Raw genomic sequence first — 17,416 nt, forward strand, 5'->3', positions numbered from 1 at the left:
AAGCGTGGACAGCAACAGTTTATTTGCATAAAAGTGTCAGAGCCCTTAAACGGCTCATTCTAAAAGGGACTGAAACTGGCGAGAACAGAGTAAGAGTGTAAGAGTGTAAGACTGCTTTTGTGTAAAGGAAAAAATTAATGAACATGATTTGTATAGACCAAAGACCTATTCTAATTTATATATGTTATATATATATATATATATATATATATATATATATATATATATATATATATATATATATAACATATATACTGTAGTTATGAATCAAAAATGTATATACTGTATGTGTTGTGTGACTGGTGCTGGTTTTAAGAGAGAGTGAGGCATCAAGACTGATCCCGTCTACAGAGTTTAGAATTAGTCCATCATTAACACTCTCACATCCTACACTCACACACACACACACACACACACACACACACACTCAAAGACATTTTGCTTATAAACTAGTCAGTAATTAGTATTAGTACGAAATTGGAAAAGTCAAATTTCTTAGTCAGAGTTTGGAATTCAGAGTTCAGATTTAGGCCAAATCTGGGTCAGATTTCTCCACTTTCCTTACAGCCTCTGTCACTGATCTGAGATCAGCTTTATCCCCAAACTCCTTCTCATGGTGCTCCATTAGAATTCCCTGCGAATACACACAAAACAAACAATGTAAGAGCAAAATAATTACATTTTAGGAAATTTTCACACCAGCACATTTTTGAAAAAAAAAAAAAAAATCACCTGACAGCCTGGTCCAATCACGTAAAGGCCTCCCAGAATAAACCCCTCCCCTTTCTTGTTTCCCATGTATCCTTGTAGCCAGGCCTGCAGAATGTTCTTTACGACTCCAAATCGAAGGAGACCCAGGTAGCCCATCTTCCTCGTCTTACAGCCATAAAAACATTTCTGCAAGAGAGCACTTCAGTTTCTGAATCAGTTTCTCTGTTTTTGCTATTTATAGGTTTATATTTGAGTAAAATGAACATTGTTGTTTTATTCTATAAACTACAGACAACATTTCTCCCGAATTACAAATAAAAATAAAAATATTGTCATTCAGAGCATTTATTTACAGAAAATGAGAAATAGCTGAAATAACAAAAAAGATGCAGAACTTTCAGACCTCAAATAATACAAAGAAATCAAGTTCATATTCATAAAGTTTTAAGAGTTCAGAAATCAATACTTGGTGGAATAACCCTGGTTTTTAATCACAGTTTTCATGCATCTTGACATCATGTTCTCCTCCACCAGTCTTACACACTGCTTTTGGATAACTTTATGCTGCTTTACTCCTGGTGCAAAAATTTAAGCAGTTCAGTTTGGTGGTTTGATGGTTTGTGATCATCCATCTTCCTCTTGATTATATTCCAGAGATTTCAATTTGGTAAAATCAAAGAAACTCATCATTTTTAAGTGCTCTCTTATTGTTGGAGATGTAGATAAAATGGATACACAGGTGTACCAGTCGATTTTTTAAATAAAACATTGAGACTCTGCAACATCAGACTGACCTTCTCATCCACGAAGATTTCTCCATTGAAATACGGTCTGAAGTTCTGAATCTCCATCCCAACATTCTCTTTAACCACTGCGTACAGAGGAACACCCAGTATATCCAGCTGGGGTCTCAGAGAGGACAGCTCAGAGGCTTCCTACACACACACACACAGCTTCTCAGTCAGTTTTATGAGGTAGAATCACCTGGAATTCAGGCTTTCAGTTAACAGCTGTGCTGAACTCATCAAGAGTTAATTACTTGAATTTCTTGTCTCTTAATAAAGTGTTTGAGAGCATCAGTTAAAGTAAAGTAGTGAAGAGGTAGAGTTACAGGTATACAGTGAACAGTGAATATTTGAGTAATGTTCTAATCCAGATTATGAGAAGCAAGATTTACTCAACTAAGTAAAGATCAAAATGACTTAAAGAAATGAAAGACAGTCAATCTGAAACATAATTTCAAGAACTTGGAATGTATCCTCAAGTGTAGTCTCAAAAAATACCATCAAAAACAGCTCTGACTTTGGCAGATTGCTATTGAAACAGCGCAGCTACCTGGACATGTCCAACACTGTGAAGGTGCATGAGCAGGTCATTTAAGTAATATGACAGTAACCTATATTTTGTGTTTATGTAGTATGATGTTATTTTATTTTGTCTTCTGTTTATTGTTAATGCAAAAATTGTGTCCATGTGTGCGCAACAAGCGGGAGTTAGAAAATAGACTATTGCTGGGTCGTAAGATAGCAATAAGCACTGCAACGAGCCTTGTGGGGGGTGTAAGATAGGCAGTGTTGGGCACGTTACTTTGAAAAAGTAATTAGTTATAGTTACTCCTTACTTCTCCAAAAAAGTAACTGAGTTACTAACGGAGTTACTCCACTATAAAAGTAATTAGTTACCAGTAAAAGTAACTATAGCGTTACTTTTTATTATTCGCCCGTCAAAAAAAAAGGAAATCAATTATGCATTTACTATTATTATTAGAAAAATAACAAACGAAAATAAACCCAAAATGTTGACAAAAATATAATCTAACGAATTTCAAAAAAAATAAAACGAAATTCTTCACAGAACCAAAGAAAATTACTAAAACTTGTAATACTGAAAAAAAAAACGGAAAAAACGGAAAAACGCGTCTGGGGATGAAATTAAACAAACCAAGCCACACTCAAAGGAAATATGTATATATATAAAAAAAACAAAATAATGGACAAAAACAACAATCTAATGACCGTTAAAATGGTATTAATATAACAGCTTCACCAAAAGAGAATAGAGCTTAGATCGGGCCCAAAAAATCCGACCCAGCCGGAGCCCGTGCACGTTCTGCCCGAGCCCGACTCAACCCGAACCATGAACTGTCATTATGAGCCCGACCCGATCCGCCCCATAAACTGTCTGTTTTCGGGCTGATTGAATGAGCGAAATATGATTAATTAACACTGTAACATAAAAGCATAGAACTATTATTTAATTTAAATGATTTTTAAGAACAGCTACACACAGTGCTGCAAGTCAAAAGCGGAGGCGTTCACGTGCGCCTAGAGCTACGTGATTACATTTTTCATTTTTATTATAGTTTAATTAGATTTTTATTGTTTTAATTTTTTCTGTTCAGTAAGTTTTCATTTGTTTTTAGGGTGGGCTTGCTAGTTTTTATTAGTTTTTACACATCTCATCAGAGAGATCAGAAACGTGAGAGAGAGAGAGAGAGAGAGAGAGAGAGAGAGAGAGAGATTTGCGTGTTGTGGTATAAGCTACTCACAGGTAAATGTTCTCACACACTGTATCTCCTGTTTCTCTTTCATCTGCCTGGCGCGGATATTGTAATCCCATACATAGTTCTGCAGTTTCTCAGTGTTTTCTGTCGTATTTTGCGGCTAGCGCGAGCGCTTTACACAAGAACTAACGGACCACGAGGTGCCGCGCGCTCGGCACAACACCGCCCGCTGTACAACAGCGCTTATAAATAAATTAAACACGAAAATGAGGGTATTCTATCAGTAATTTCAGTTTGAGATAGTTATGTTTTTTCCTTTTAATTACCGTTTTTATTAGATTCAGTTAACACAAATGTTTTTTCACTTTCAGTTTTCGCTATTTCGTTCGCTTTAGTGAACAATAATAATTGGTTACTTAGCAACATTGTGATTATCACACCAGAGCTTTATATAAAATAAAAATAGGAGCCCGATTTCGGGTCGGTCCCCGGGTCAGGTCGGGTTCGGGCAGAGAATCTAAGCTCTAAAAGAGAAAGCAGCAGCAGCACCACAAAAACCGGAACAGCTAAAAAGAGTTTAACGTCCTTAATTCGGAACTTGGGCTGTCCACGGCAATCACTGAATTAATTAGAGCACGCAAATCGTCACAATTGTGCCTCACTTCACCACGCCAACACACAGGCACAGCGGCCAGAAGCTCAAGTTCACCGGAAAGAGGAGGGGTTAACCAGGGCAAAGCGAAGTTAAAAAAAAAAGTTAATAGAGCGGCTAAAGTAACGTGCAGTAACGGGGTGTCGGAAATGGTAACGGCGTTATAGTTACAGTCAGAGTAATTAGTTAGATTACTCGTTACTGAAAAAAAGTAACGGAGTTTTAACGCCGTTACTCCCAACACTGAAGATAGGCCCCTGTAATCTTAAACCAACCTTGCATTAAGGCTTTAATATAAAACTAGATTTTTTTTGCAAACTAACACATATTTAAGGTTGTAACACAACAACGATAAAATACAAAACAACAATACACTCACACACCTCCCTGCAGAGAGATCATCCGGGTCGTCTGACGGCCATGATGATCGCCCCAGTCTCCTTCCACAGCTCCAGAGCTTTAAACTGCCTGTCCTCTACTTCCATATCATTACAACCATTAACACACAAACAGACACAAACAGAGTTAAACAGGTGATTTGATGACTAGAAAGACCACAAAGCAAATATTTCCTAATGTACTGTATAATATATTCACATTAAAGTGATAGTTTGGTGAAAAGCAACTAAGTGTCCAATTTAGTTTCTGAATCAGTTTCTTGATTTTGCTATTTATAGGTTTATGTTTGAGTAAAATGAACATTGTTGTTTTATTCTATAAACTACAGACAACATATGTCCCAAATTCCAAATGAAAATATAATAATTTAGAAATGGCTGAAATAAGAAAAAAGACGCAGAGCTTTCAGACCTCAAATAATGCAAAAAAATATATATTCCAGAGGTTTTTTTTATTTGGTTAAATCAAAGAAACTCATCATTTTTGAGTGGTCTCTTTTTTTTCATGTTGATTCAATGTAAAAAAAAATAACACTAGCTGATGCCTATTAGTCAATGTTAAATAAAGGTTGTTTTTCCAACATTAACTTTAAAGGATGTAATGGACCCAAAATTGTATTTTATCAATGTTCTTTGCTATGAGGGTCTGTGTTTCATGATGCTAACTGGTGGTGTATTTAAGCTATGCTAGCTAAATAAATACACTTCACAGCTTGTTTTTTATTGCAGTGTAAACAGAAGTAGATGATTTTTTGTGATTAATAGCCTTTTTATCTGAGTGTTACGATTGGTAATGTGTGTGTGCTGCTCTCTCACCCCCGCTGGTGGTCTGGAGGTCAGCATTAGCCAGTGTATCCAGCGCAGTCTGCTGTGGTTTAGCCAGGAACAGATCCGTGTTCACCAGCAGGACACACACAATAACCACACACACAGCCAGAGACCACACACTCAACCCAAACACACCGTCCGAGTCCCAGAACAACACTGCAGAACAGCACAAAGGATAACAACCAATTAAATACTGTACAAATAATACACTAATAATACACTGATCTTACACCGTGATTGTTACCGATGAGCCAGGTGTTGCACCCCCACGCCTCAGGAGGTCACTCTCACCTCAGTTTTAGCTCCTGCACACCTGCATTCTATTGTTCATTACTCTGTGTATATATTGGCTTCTCACCTGGATTCTGGTGCGACGTCTTGTCTGGTTTACCTTGCATTTCGAAGCGTTTACATACTCTGTCTATCCTGGTTACTGTATTCTTGCTCATGTTTTTTTGACTCTCATTTTTCGGTTTGCCCCTGTCTGCTACTGTCTGCCTGGATTTTGTTTTTGTTGGAAATAAACCTGCTTTTGGATCCTTACCCTGGTTTCGTGTGACAGTGACAATGTCACCTGGGCCAGAATTCATGACCAGGGCCAGGATTAATGAGGCTACATGACCAGGGCAAGAAATAATAAGCAGGGCCAGAATTAATGAGGCTCAATGACCAGGGCCAGATTTCATTAAGCTACATGTCCAGGGCCAACATTAATGACCTGGGCCAGAATTCATGACCAGGGCCAAAATTCATTACCAGGGCCACAATTCATAACCAATTCCAGAATTCACAACAAGGGCCAGAATTTATTATCAGGGCCAGAATTCATAACAAGGGCCAGATAACCTTATCAGGGCCAGAAATAAGAATCTAAAACAGGGACAAAATTCTTGAGGCTTCATGACCAGGGCCAGAATTCTTAAGGCTTCATGACCCGGGCCAGAATTAATGACCAGGGCCAAAATTAATGAGGCTTCATGACCCGGGCCAGAATAAATGAACTGGGCCAGAATTCATGACCAGGGCCATAATAAATGACCAGTGCCAGAATTCACAAGACTACATGACCAGGGCCCAAATTTGTGACCAAGGTCAAAATTCATTAGGCCACATGACCAGGACCAGAACTCACAACCAAGTCCAAATTTCCTAACCATGGCCAAAATATATGAGAATAAACCTAAGAACATTTTTGAGGTTAAATGCCAGAATTCCTGACCAGGGACAAAATTGCAGGGTTTGCTCTTACAGCCTTAAACCAAAAATCATGACTAAGGCACATTAAGCCCCAAAACTTTAGTGAACAATAAACTTAGCTGTGGGTGTGGCCACACCAGATCATACCTTGTGTGGATAATTTAAACATAAAATAATTTGAATGTGTTTAAAAAGAATGCATAGTAAAATACAAAAAAACGTTAATGTAATTGGGTTGAAAAAACATGAACATGCTAACATAATTGATTTTAATCACGCTAGTATGTTTTCTTTATATAATCCCTACAGCCACTCAAAAAAAAATCAGTGTACATGCAGCCTCAGTTATTTTTTGCATACACAGTATATTAAAATGTTTTATTGGTTCACATGTATTATATTATTTTATGTAGTCTTCTTATAATCAAGCTCTGTATATAGCTGAAATGACAATAAAAAACACTTTGACTTTGACTAAAGAATTTGTCTAGTGAATAAATGTAACATGTCGAAAAGTACTTGTCTAATTATAACTCTCATATATACATTTCATTGTGTCTATTAAATTATGTATATTTATATAAAGTATATTAATTAGCATTAAATAATAAGTGAATCATATCAATCAGTGTAGGTCTGCAGGGAAGAATAATTTAATAATGACAATAACTAAATAAATACTCACTCTCTGCTGCAGGAATCTGTTATAAGTCCAGTGTCTCAGCTGTAATTCTTTACCGATCACTTCAGAGATCAGCAGTATCAGAACTGACTGGCTTTTTCTGCTGCTCTTTAATAAAACCAGTACATTTATCATGAGTAAGGCATCAGCCAATCAGGAGACGGCCCGGCTGAATGAGTTTAACTAAAGCAGAGCACAAAAAGAAATTTGTGTTTGTAGATGATTTCTTTGTTGTAGCAATGCTTCTTGACAAAAATTTTATACTGTTGAAAAATGTGTCAATTTCTCTTTTAAACGGAGCCACATCATTTGTAATGAACATGTATTTGTGAATTTCTGAGTTTATCTATTCTTATTATATTAATTTGTATTGTTCACACTTTTTATTTATTTATTTAGATTAATTAATTTATTTTTTATTTTGATTCTTATAATGTAAGTCACTTATTATTCTTATTATTATTTATTTTACAATTTTCTATTATTTCTTATCATTTTATTTTATCATTTACTTTTTTCTTTATTTCAAATTTGATATATCCCCTCTTCCTTTTTATGTGTAAATTGTTTTTTATGGTAATTTTATTTAGATCTTCCTATTTTTTATATATGTATTTTATTCGTCTATATTAAATGCATTTATTTAAAAGTTTGTATTTCTTTTATTTATTATTCTTATTATGATTTTTTTCCTATTTTTAATTTCCAATCTAATGTTTAAAGTCTAGTCTAATGTGCAATCTTGATTGATAGATTGATTGATTGATTGATAATTAATAAAATAAAAAGCAAGATTTAAATAGTTAGTTTTTAGCACCAATGAAAACACGGTATGGGCGAGGCTATATCAGCCTGAACTCGGCTCTGATTGGAGGATTGCATTCGAAACCATTAACTATGTGACCAGCTGAAATGTATTCAGTTAATACTTACATTATTAACATTTACACTGCCTGTATATCTTATTATGTATTATGTATATCTGTATGACAGTATTTACTAATATCTCAGTGTATCTGAGTGATAAACTCTGCATTTAAAGGTGAGAAACATTTTACTTTTAAAATGTGAAAATTAAAAAGTTAGACTGTGAGGAAGAGTCTCAGAGAGGGAAGTTAATTAATTAGCTTAGCTTAGCTTAGCTAAGAAGTAAAACGAATTTATTAATAGTTAGCTGAAGTTTAATTGTGATTTTGTCAAAACCAAAAAATGCTGTGTTTGGACACTTAGCTAACCAGGTTATGTAGTGATTACAATGTTCCCTAAAAACAGGCAAATGCTGTGTTTTTCTATGTAGCTAGCTAGCGTTATCTATCAACAATAATGGTGTGAGGACTTTTATTTTAGTCAGTAAAACAGCACATGTTGTGTTTTTATATTTAGCTAGCTAGCGTTAGCTACCAATAATAATGGCGTGATTTTTATTTTGGTCAGTTAAAAAAAACAAATGCTGTGGTCTTATATTTTACTAGCATTACCTACCAATAATAATTGTCTGAGGACTCTTATTTTGGTCAGTAAAACAGCAAATGCTGTGTTTTTCTATTTAGCTAGCTAGCGTTAGCCTCCAATAATAATGGTATGAGGAAACTTATTTAGGTCAGTAAAACAAACAAATACTGTTTTTTTTATAGTTAGCTAGCATTAGCTACTAATATTAATAATGTGAGGACTCTTATTTTGGTCCGTAAAACAGCAAATGTTGTGTTTTTATATTTAGCCAGCATTAGCTACTAATATTAATGATGTGAGGACTCTTATTGTGGTCAGTAAAACAGCAAATGTTGTTTTTTTTTTATATTTAACTAGCATTAGCTACCAATAATAATGGTGTGAGGACTCTTATTTTGTTCCGTAAAACAGCAAATTACTGTTCTTATAATTAACTAGCTGTTTACCAATAATAATAGTATAAGGACTCTTACTTTGGCAACAAATGCTCTGTTTTGACCCTTAAAATAGCCTCTAGGTTAGTTAACTACTAATAATTGTTTGATAAAAATTATCCTTTTTTTCATTTTTTTTTACAACATTCTTTAACAATATACTTATATATTACAATATAAAATATTATAATTTGACAATACTAAAATGTATTTTATTATATTATATATTATTTATTTAATTAGTTTTTTCTTAAAGGCCCTGGCAGTTTACTGCAAAAAATTGTACACTGGATTACGTAGCACTTCAGGTTATTGACTGGACATGAAGAGCTTAAATGATAAAAATAAAGGAAAAAAATTGGGGTGTTCTAAAACTTTTCTGACCATTAACTGTACAAGGGTTTCTTAGTCTAGCGATATCAGGCAGCATTTACTTCCCACTAGCACTGTGGTTAGCAGCTAATGCTAATGCTGCAGCACCCAGTGTTAGTGCTGGAGAAACTTCACTGAAAACTCACCCTTAGACAAAATATTGGAAATCTAAGCTTACTGTCAATAAACAGAAGCACTTTACTTACCCAAATAAACAGTTTTCAGGAGAGAAATCTCTGTAGATTAACATCCAGTGCTCCTTTGACTTTAAAAGGAAATATATATGTTTTTTAAAGAAATTACAGGTTTGTTTAATTAGGCGCTTCCACCAGCGTACCCATTAGAGGGGAACATGGCAACACCCTTGTTCATTTTGATGTAGGACATATTCAGAGAGTTTACATTAATTTCTGCATATATTAACAGATTTTCAGAAAGCAAACGTTTTAATGTGGCTTTATGGCTTTATTAACAGCTGTGCAATATGTTTCCAATCATTCTACAGATGTGCGTTTGTGTGTGTTTGTGTGTATCATTACTGCAATGTGTTTAGAGTATGGAGCATCAAGGCTGATCCGTCATAAGAGCTTAGAGTCAGCCTGTCATAAACACACTCTGAGAAACACAAATACATAAACACACACACAACACACAGCCACACACACAGCCTATTCAGAACATTTAGATAATACAACATTTCAGCACATTCAATTCTTAATGTAAAAAGTGTTATTTAAGCCATGCTATAGAAGAACTATTCATACAGAACTGATTCTGTATGAAATCAAGAACAGTTCCTCTAATACATCACATAAAGAACACTTTATTTTATCTTTATTGTATATTTTAAGAGTCTGCTAATGTGCTAAGTCATCTTCGGCATGGTGGCACACAAAAAGAAACATGGAGTGTCATTCTTGGTGGAGAATACTGAAATTATCTGAGTCGGAGGGGCAGAAATTCATTCTGGATCCGTTTCACAGCTTGGATGACCTCAGATGTGTTCACTTTATCTCCAAACTCCATTTCCCTGTGCTCTAACAGGATACCCTTGGAAAACAAAAGTTAAAATACAATAAATCAATTGAATATCATACATATCGTACTACTCCACACTATGGACTCTGTCTTACACTCTGTGAAAGGCATGCCATGATGCTCATTGCTATCTTACACCTCGCCAACAGTCTATTTTCACAGCTTTCATCTGCGTTGTTTAAATAGCAAGGTTGCTTGTAAATATATCTACGCCAATGGCAGTGGTGGTCTCGAAATATAGTGTGTTCAGGTGCCCACAAACCCAAGACAATTTCCACTGCAGAGATGCATTCTACATGTCCAGGTAGCTGCACTGTTAACGTAGCGATCTGCCAAAGTCAGAGCTCACCTGGCTCTTAAAAGAATGATAAGCAAGTGACAGGCTGATTGGTTTATTTTACGTTACGCCCAGAATTAACCACACTCATGATTAATTAAGATAATTAGTTCATGCCTTTTGCATGTTTTGAGCCACACAAGTTGTACTTTTCCCGTCGTTACGATAGCAAAGACACACAGACAGGCCCTACATCAAGCTGCACTGTGCACAGTTGATGGCTTGCCTATAAATCAGGAGTTGTTGACAAACTGGCAACAATCTACAAACCAATCACTGTGAAGAATAGTGAGACTCCGCCCACGTAGGTGATAATGACAGCATGCCGTAAAGTTACTTAGTGGGCTCAGTTACTAAACTGCAGTTTAAAACTCTTTAAACTAACCAGACTAAATACAGTACAGAAATTACAGCTTCTAATTTTCACAGCTACCCAAAACATCTTTGGCTTTGAGAAAACATCTAAAAGCCTATTCGGACGGGATTAGTTTCTCAGGGGGATGCCTGTAAAAAATATTTTACACTTCTACTCAGTGATAAATCTCCGGACTGCAATAAAAAAAAAACAGGAGGACCAGTGAGTTTTTTTGGCTTTCTTGGTCACGTGACTTGGTCAGGTTCAGTAGCTCCTCCATTTCCACTCACTGTTATGTTGTGTGCAAAGTGTAATTATGGTGCGCAGCAGTGGACAAATAGCTATTTTATTAAATGCAAGGAGACGAAACTCAGAGATGTGGATCCGGACTGGCCTAAAATTACCGGAGGAGTTCAGCGAAAAACAGTAGATAATTCAGCCTGTAATTTTCTCAGAGGACGTCTGAGAAAAACACGTACATGGCTGTTCTGGACGGGAATAAAATCACAGAGGACCCCCATAAAAGAGAAAATTAACCCAGGACCCCCTGAGAAACTAATCCAGTTTCGAATAGGGCTTATTAAGTAGACAGACCTGGTGTCTTGGTCCGACAACGTAAACTCCCCCCAGGACGAATCCCTCGCCCCACACATTCCCCCAGTATCCACTCTGAAACGCTCTCCATCCACTCCTCCACACACCAGTACGCAGAAACCCAGACAGACCCATCCTTCTCTCTCTGGGCCCGTAGAAACCTCTCTGAAACACACACACATACACATGTAAACACTTTCTTGCCGAGATACACAAAATACAGCATTAGTTATAAGCTTTAACTATATATACAACTTATAATAATACTCTGTCTGGCCAAAAATAAAATAAAGTCTCCACCGGTATTTAAGTAAGTAAATGATGTGGGGTTGGTTGATGCTGCAGGTGGTCTGCAGGTTTAGGTTCAGCAACAGTATGTGCTGAAAGAATGAGGTCAGCTGACTACCTGAATATACTGAATATAGACCAGCTTATTCCATCAATGGATTTTTTTCTTCCCTGATGACACGACCATATTCCAAGATGACAGTGTCAGAATTCATGGGGCTGGAATTGTGAAAGAGTGCAGAGTTTAGGGAGCATGAGATCATCATTATTATTTTTACACATGGATTGAGAGAGAGTTCACCACAGAGTCCAGACCTTAACCTCATTGAGAATCTTTGGGATGTGCTGGATGGAGAAGAGCTGCTTTGTGCAGTGGTCAGACTCTACCATCATCAATGCTGCTGCAAGATCTTGGTGAAAAATTAATAAATGAATCCAGCAACACTGGATTGAAATAAATCTTGTGGCGTTGCAGAAGCTTATCGAAACAATGGCACAGCGATTTGAGTGTGACGCAATCACAGCTCATTTGCGGTCCAACCAAATATTAGAGTGTGTGGAGGAATGAATAGGATAAATTGGTACCTTCTCATCCATGAAGATTTCTCCATTAAAATACGGTCTGAAGTTCTGGATTTCTGTTCCAACGTTCTCTTTAACCACTGCATACAGAGGAACCCCCAGTATATCCAGCTGGGGTCTCAGAGAGGACAGCTCAGAGGCTTCCTACACACACACACACAAATATCATGATTAAAATGATTTAAATGCTGGTATTTCCCTGTTTTTTTGGCATTTTCAGAGGGAGACAGTAAATACTATGTAGTGTGGTGTTCCTGACAGACAGACTTTTGTATGTTATTTTAATATATCTAATATTTTGTACCTCTCTGCACAGGAATCATCCAGGTCTCCTCACCGCCATGATCACCGCCCCCGTCCTCTCCCACAGCTCCCGGGCCTTAAACACACATTCTTCTACACAGCAAGAAGACAAACCGAGGGTAAATACTGACAATATATCATTCGTATCAGGCTGAGCTGAGATTTATTTAAATTGATTTATTATTTATACTTAAAAGTTACTCATAATACTCATAATAATGTTATAGATACTCTTAGGCCTCAACAATTCATTTCAAGCCACGACTCTGCAAACCACTGAATTAATATAATAACCTTTGGTCTAATTTCGCTCACTGATTAAAATCAAGAGTTTAGATTAAGAATCTAATCACAATGTCGCTAAGAATGGACATTCTTTCTAAGCAGTGGTGGAACAGATGGTGTTACTGCTGTTATTCTCTACTGCAGCAGCATTTACACACTTACACACTTTCATCATCATAATAACTAGAAAAAGACACAGATAAAACACAGAGAACTCTGTAACTATTAAAAGTAGAAGTTCTTTCTTTTCTTTATATTAGAAATTACAGATGAAGTCAGAGAGCGGTGAGTACTGTTTCCCACACCTTCAAATAAAGACTCTTAGAAACTGGAGAAAAAAAAAACTGCTACAGGAAGACGTCTGGCTGACCCACATGGAAACAGCAGCTTTAGCCTTTAGCTCAGGGTCATACAGCACTTATACTGGTCTACTAAACAATAAGGGTGTTTTAAATTTCGCTTCATTACGGTGGTAAAACTGTATACAATGTACTAAAAACCTGTGTATTTGTCTAGTGGGCGGGGCTTAAACACAGCACTAACGGAACCACTTCTGACACCAATCACATTTAAACTAATAATAAAAATCTGAAAATGTGTGGTTTTAAGAATTTATACACTATTGCAAAGCAAAATATTGTGATAATTCATTGTACTGATATTAGGGAACTATTGTGTGTCGTTGCTATCATAACGACAGAAAAAGTACAGCAATGAACGTCTGAATGTTGACGTCTGTCTAGGTTGTATTCAGTCAGTGGTGCACCTGTGTTTTCCAATGCCAAGATAGCAATACGCAAGCAATGTACCTGAAAGCATGTAATTTCAATACCACCACACCCATCAGTGTAGATATATTCAGAAGTGCTATTGCTATTTGAAAATAGACTGTTGGTGGGGTGTAAGATAGCAATGAGCATCACATTGCACACACACACGCACGAACTTAACAGCTCTGTCGTTTAGAGCATTTATTTGCTGAAAATAACAAAAAAAGCAGAGTTTTAGACCTCAAATAATGCAAAGAAAACAAGTTCATAATTATAAAGTTTAAGAGTTTAGAAATCTATATTTGGTGGAATAACCCTGGTTTTTTATCACAGTTTTCATGCATCTTGGCTTCATGTTCTCCTCCACCAGTCTTACACAATGCTTTTGAATAACTTTATGCCTTTACTTCTGGTGCAAAAATAAAAGCAGTTCAGTTTGGTTTGATGGCTTGTGATCATCCATCTTCCTCTTGAATGTATTCCAATCCAATTTCATCCAAATGTCAGCGTGTTTCATCATACTAATGGGAACAGATCACCCCACACCAGTGTTCCCAGTCTCCCACTCACCTCCTTCCAGTGTTTTGAGCTCAGTCTCTCCCAGCAGAGCGACGGTAGCGCAGAGAGGCTTGGTGAGAAAGAGTTCGGTAAAAGATCGTAAAGCCTCAGCGATCACCGCCCCCACGCTGCCCACGGTACGGGTCACCAGCTCCATAACTCAGCTCAGAGTACTGGAGCCCAGCTCATACTGACCAGTAGAGTTCAGCAGCTCAGAGTTCAGCCAGTCTCAGCCTCCTCACACTGAGGCCGGGGTTCCTCTGGCTCGTCTTACACAAGCGGACCGTGTCGAAACCCCTCGGCCCGTAGGAGCTGCTCACGAGGTCTGGTACTGATGGTTTAGTAACTTGTCAGGGATCCAGGCATTGTGTGCTGCTGTTTCGTAAGCTGGAATGTGTGTAAGATGATTAAAGCGTGAACTCTGCACATTAATCTCACCCCACCGTCCATAATTCACCCTTACAGCAAAAAAACACTGTCCCTAATATTCTTGTGTACAAATGTGTATTCTTATTTGCAGTCAAAAGTTTCATTTAGAAGTGTTCCAAGCACTGTTGTGTTGCTGTATTGATATCTATTCACTGTATGCACTGAAAGGTGCACTCTGAAGAGGGGTATCTGATTAGTAGGGTTAAACATTGTCATTTTCTTTTCTCTGTATGACATGTTAGTTTTACACATTCTACACATACAGAAACAAGCCTAGCCTGCACACATTGTCAGAAGTAAAACAGTGGCTTAGACTTGCTTCAGCTCTGTAGTTCTATCTTGCAGTTGAACGAGGAATGTGTGTCAGATGATTAAAGCCTGAACTCTGCACATTAATCTCACCCCACCGTCCATAATTCACCCTCACAGCAAAAAACACTGTCCCTAATATTCTTGTGTACAAATGTGTATTCTTATTTGCAGTCAAAAGTTTCATTTAGAAGTGTTCCAAGCACTGTTGTGTTGCTGTATTGATATCTATTCACTGTATAAACTGAAAGGTGCACTCAGAAGAGGGGTATCTGTTCAGTGGGGTTAAAAATCGTCATTTTCTTTCCTCTGTATGACATGTTAGTTTTACACATTCTACACATACAGAAACAAGCCTAGCCTGCACACATTGTCAGAAGTAAAACAGTGGCTTAGACTTGCTTCAGCTCTGTAGTTCTATCTTGCAGTTGAACGAGGAATGTGTGTCAGATGATTAAAGCCTGAACTCTGCACATTAATCTCACCCCACCGTCCATAATTCACCCTCACAGCAAAAAACACTGTCCCTAATATTCTTGTGTACAAATGTGTATTCTTATTTGCAGTCAAAAGTTTCATTTAGAAGTGTTCCAAGCACTGTTGTGTTGCTGTATTGATATCTATTCACTGTATAAACTGAAAGGTGCACTCAGAAGAGGGGTATCTGTTCAGTGGGGTTAAAAATCGTCATTTTCTTTCCTCTGTATGACATGTTAGTTTTACACATTCTACACATACAGAAACTAGCCTAGCCTAGCCTGCACACTTTGTCAGAAGCAAACCATTGGCTAAGCCTTGCTTCAGCTCTGTAGTTCTATCTTGCAGTTGAACGTGGAATGTGTGTAAGATGATAAAAGCGCAAACTCTGCACATTAATCTCACCCCACCATCCATAATTCACCCTTACAGCAAAAAACACTGTTCCTAATATTCTTGCGTGCAAATGTGTATTCTTATTTACAGTCAAAAGTTCCCACATTGTAAATTAATAATGGAGTGTTCCAAGCACTGTTGTGTTGCTGTGTTGATATCTATTCACTGTATGTGCTGAAAGATGCACTCAGAAGAGGGGTATCTGATTAGTGGAGTTAAAAATCTTCATTTCCTTATTCCTCTGTATGACATGTTAGTTTTACACATTCTACACATACAGAAACTAGCCTAGCCTAGCCTGCACACATTGTCAGAAGTAAAACATTGGCTAAGCCTTGCTTCAGCTCTGTAGTTCTATCTTGCAGTTGAACAAGGAATGTGTGTAAGATGATTAAAGCGTGAACTCTGCACATTAATCTTACCCCACCCTCACAGCAAAAAACACTGTCACTAATATTCTTGCGTACAAAAGTGTATTCTTATTTACAGTCAAAAGTATCAGTCATAAGTTCCTACATTAAGACTATGAAGGAACACATAAGGTAGAATTCATGTAGTAACTTAAACAAGTGTTAAAAAAAACAATATGCGCTGATGAACTTATCCTGATGTGTGCCAGTTTCATCATCATTATGTTTTTTTTGCGACTGCACAGTTTTCGAAAATTTACTGACCTTCATTTCTTAAAGTATTTTAAAGTATTTTTTCTTTACTTAGTTGAGTAGTTTTTGCTTCTCATAATATGGATTAGAACATTACTCAAATAAGGCCTATTCAATTAACATTAAGAGGACAAAGAAATCGCTAAAATTTCACCAGGCTCTGTAAAATGATTGTTTACAGGAAGAGGTTGCAGCCAAACTTGGAAACATGGTTGATAAAACCATGAACCCTTTATAGTTTCTTGTTGATATATCCAATAAAAATAAAAACCACCATTTATCACGATTGCCTTGTTAGGAAAATGAAAACAAAATAATAATAAACACATTGAAAGGACAATGCAATAATCAAAAAAGTGCAATAGAGGGTTATAAAAATCTCAGTCCTGTACTAGAGATGGACCAATCAGTGTTTGCCAATTGTCTTTTAGCTCAAAAGGCCCATCACTAATCCAGGGCAGGGCTAGACAGCCCATTCATTTTTCCAGGAAAACTTGTTAAATCGTTGTAAATTTTAAGACTCATCCACATTAGAAAACACCTTGTTATAAAGCTGACTGAGCTCCAGCTATGACAGTCACACTGTAAGCCTGGATAAGTTGGATTTACTAATTTAAAAAATTAGGAAACTGGTTGCCTTGAAAAAGTTAAGTAATGGGGAATTAAAACTTGAGTTAGCATAACGTAGAATTTGAAGTTATTACAACTAAAGGGAAAGTTGATTTAACTATTTTATTTTTGTTATACTGTAAGACCAGATAAGTTGAGTTTACTTAACTTTTATAAGGCAGCCGGTTTGGTATC

General features: G+C 36.8%; 2 pseudogenes; both read right to left on the reverse strand.

Moving 5' to 3' along the window:
• Positions 1-260: 260 nt before the first annotated feature.
• LOC111192689 (peroxiredoxin-like 2A) lies at positions 261-5,411 on the reverse strand (annotated as a pseudogene).
• A 4,262-nt stretch (positions 5,412-9,673) lies between these two features.
• Positions 9,674-14,634, reverse strand: LOC103036538 (peroxiredoxin-like 2A; annotated as a pseudogene).
• Between the last annotated feature and the right edge of the window lie 2,782 nt (positions 14,635-17,416).

This window comes from Astyanax mexicanus, chromosome 15 (genome assembly GCF_023375975.1).
Source record: "Astyanax mexicanus isolate ESR-SI-001 chromosome 15, AstMex3_surface, whole genome shotgun sequence".
Classification (NCBI taxonomy): domain Eukaryota; kingdom Metazoa; phylum Chordata; class Actinopteri; order Characiformes; family Acestrorhamphidae; genus Astyanax; species Astyanax mexicanus.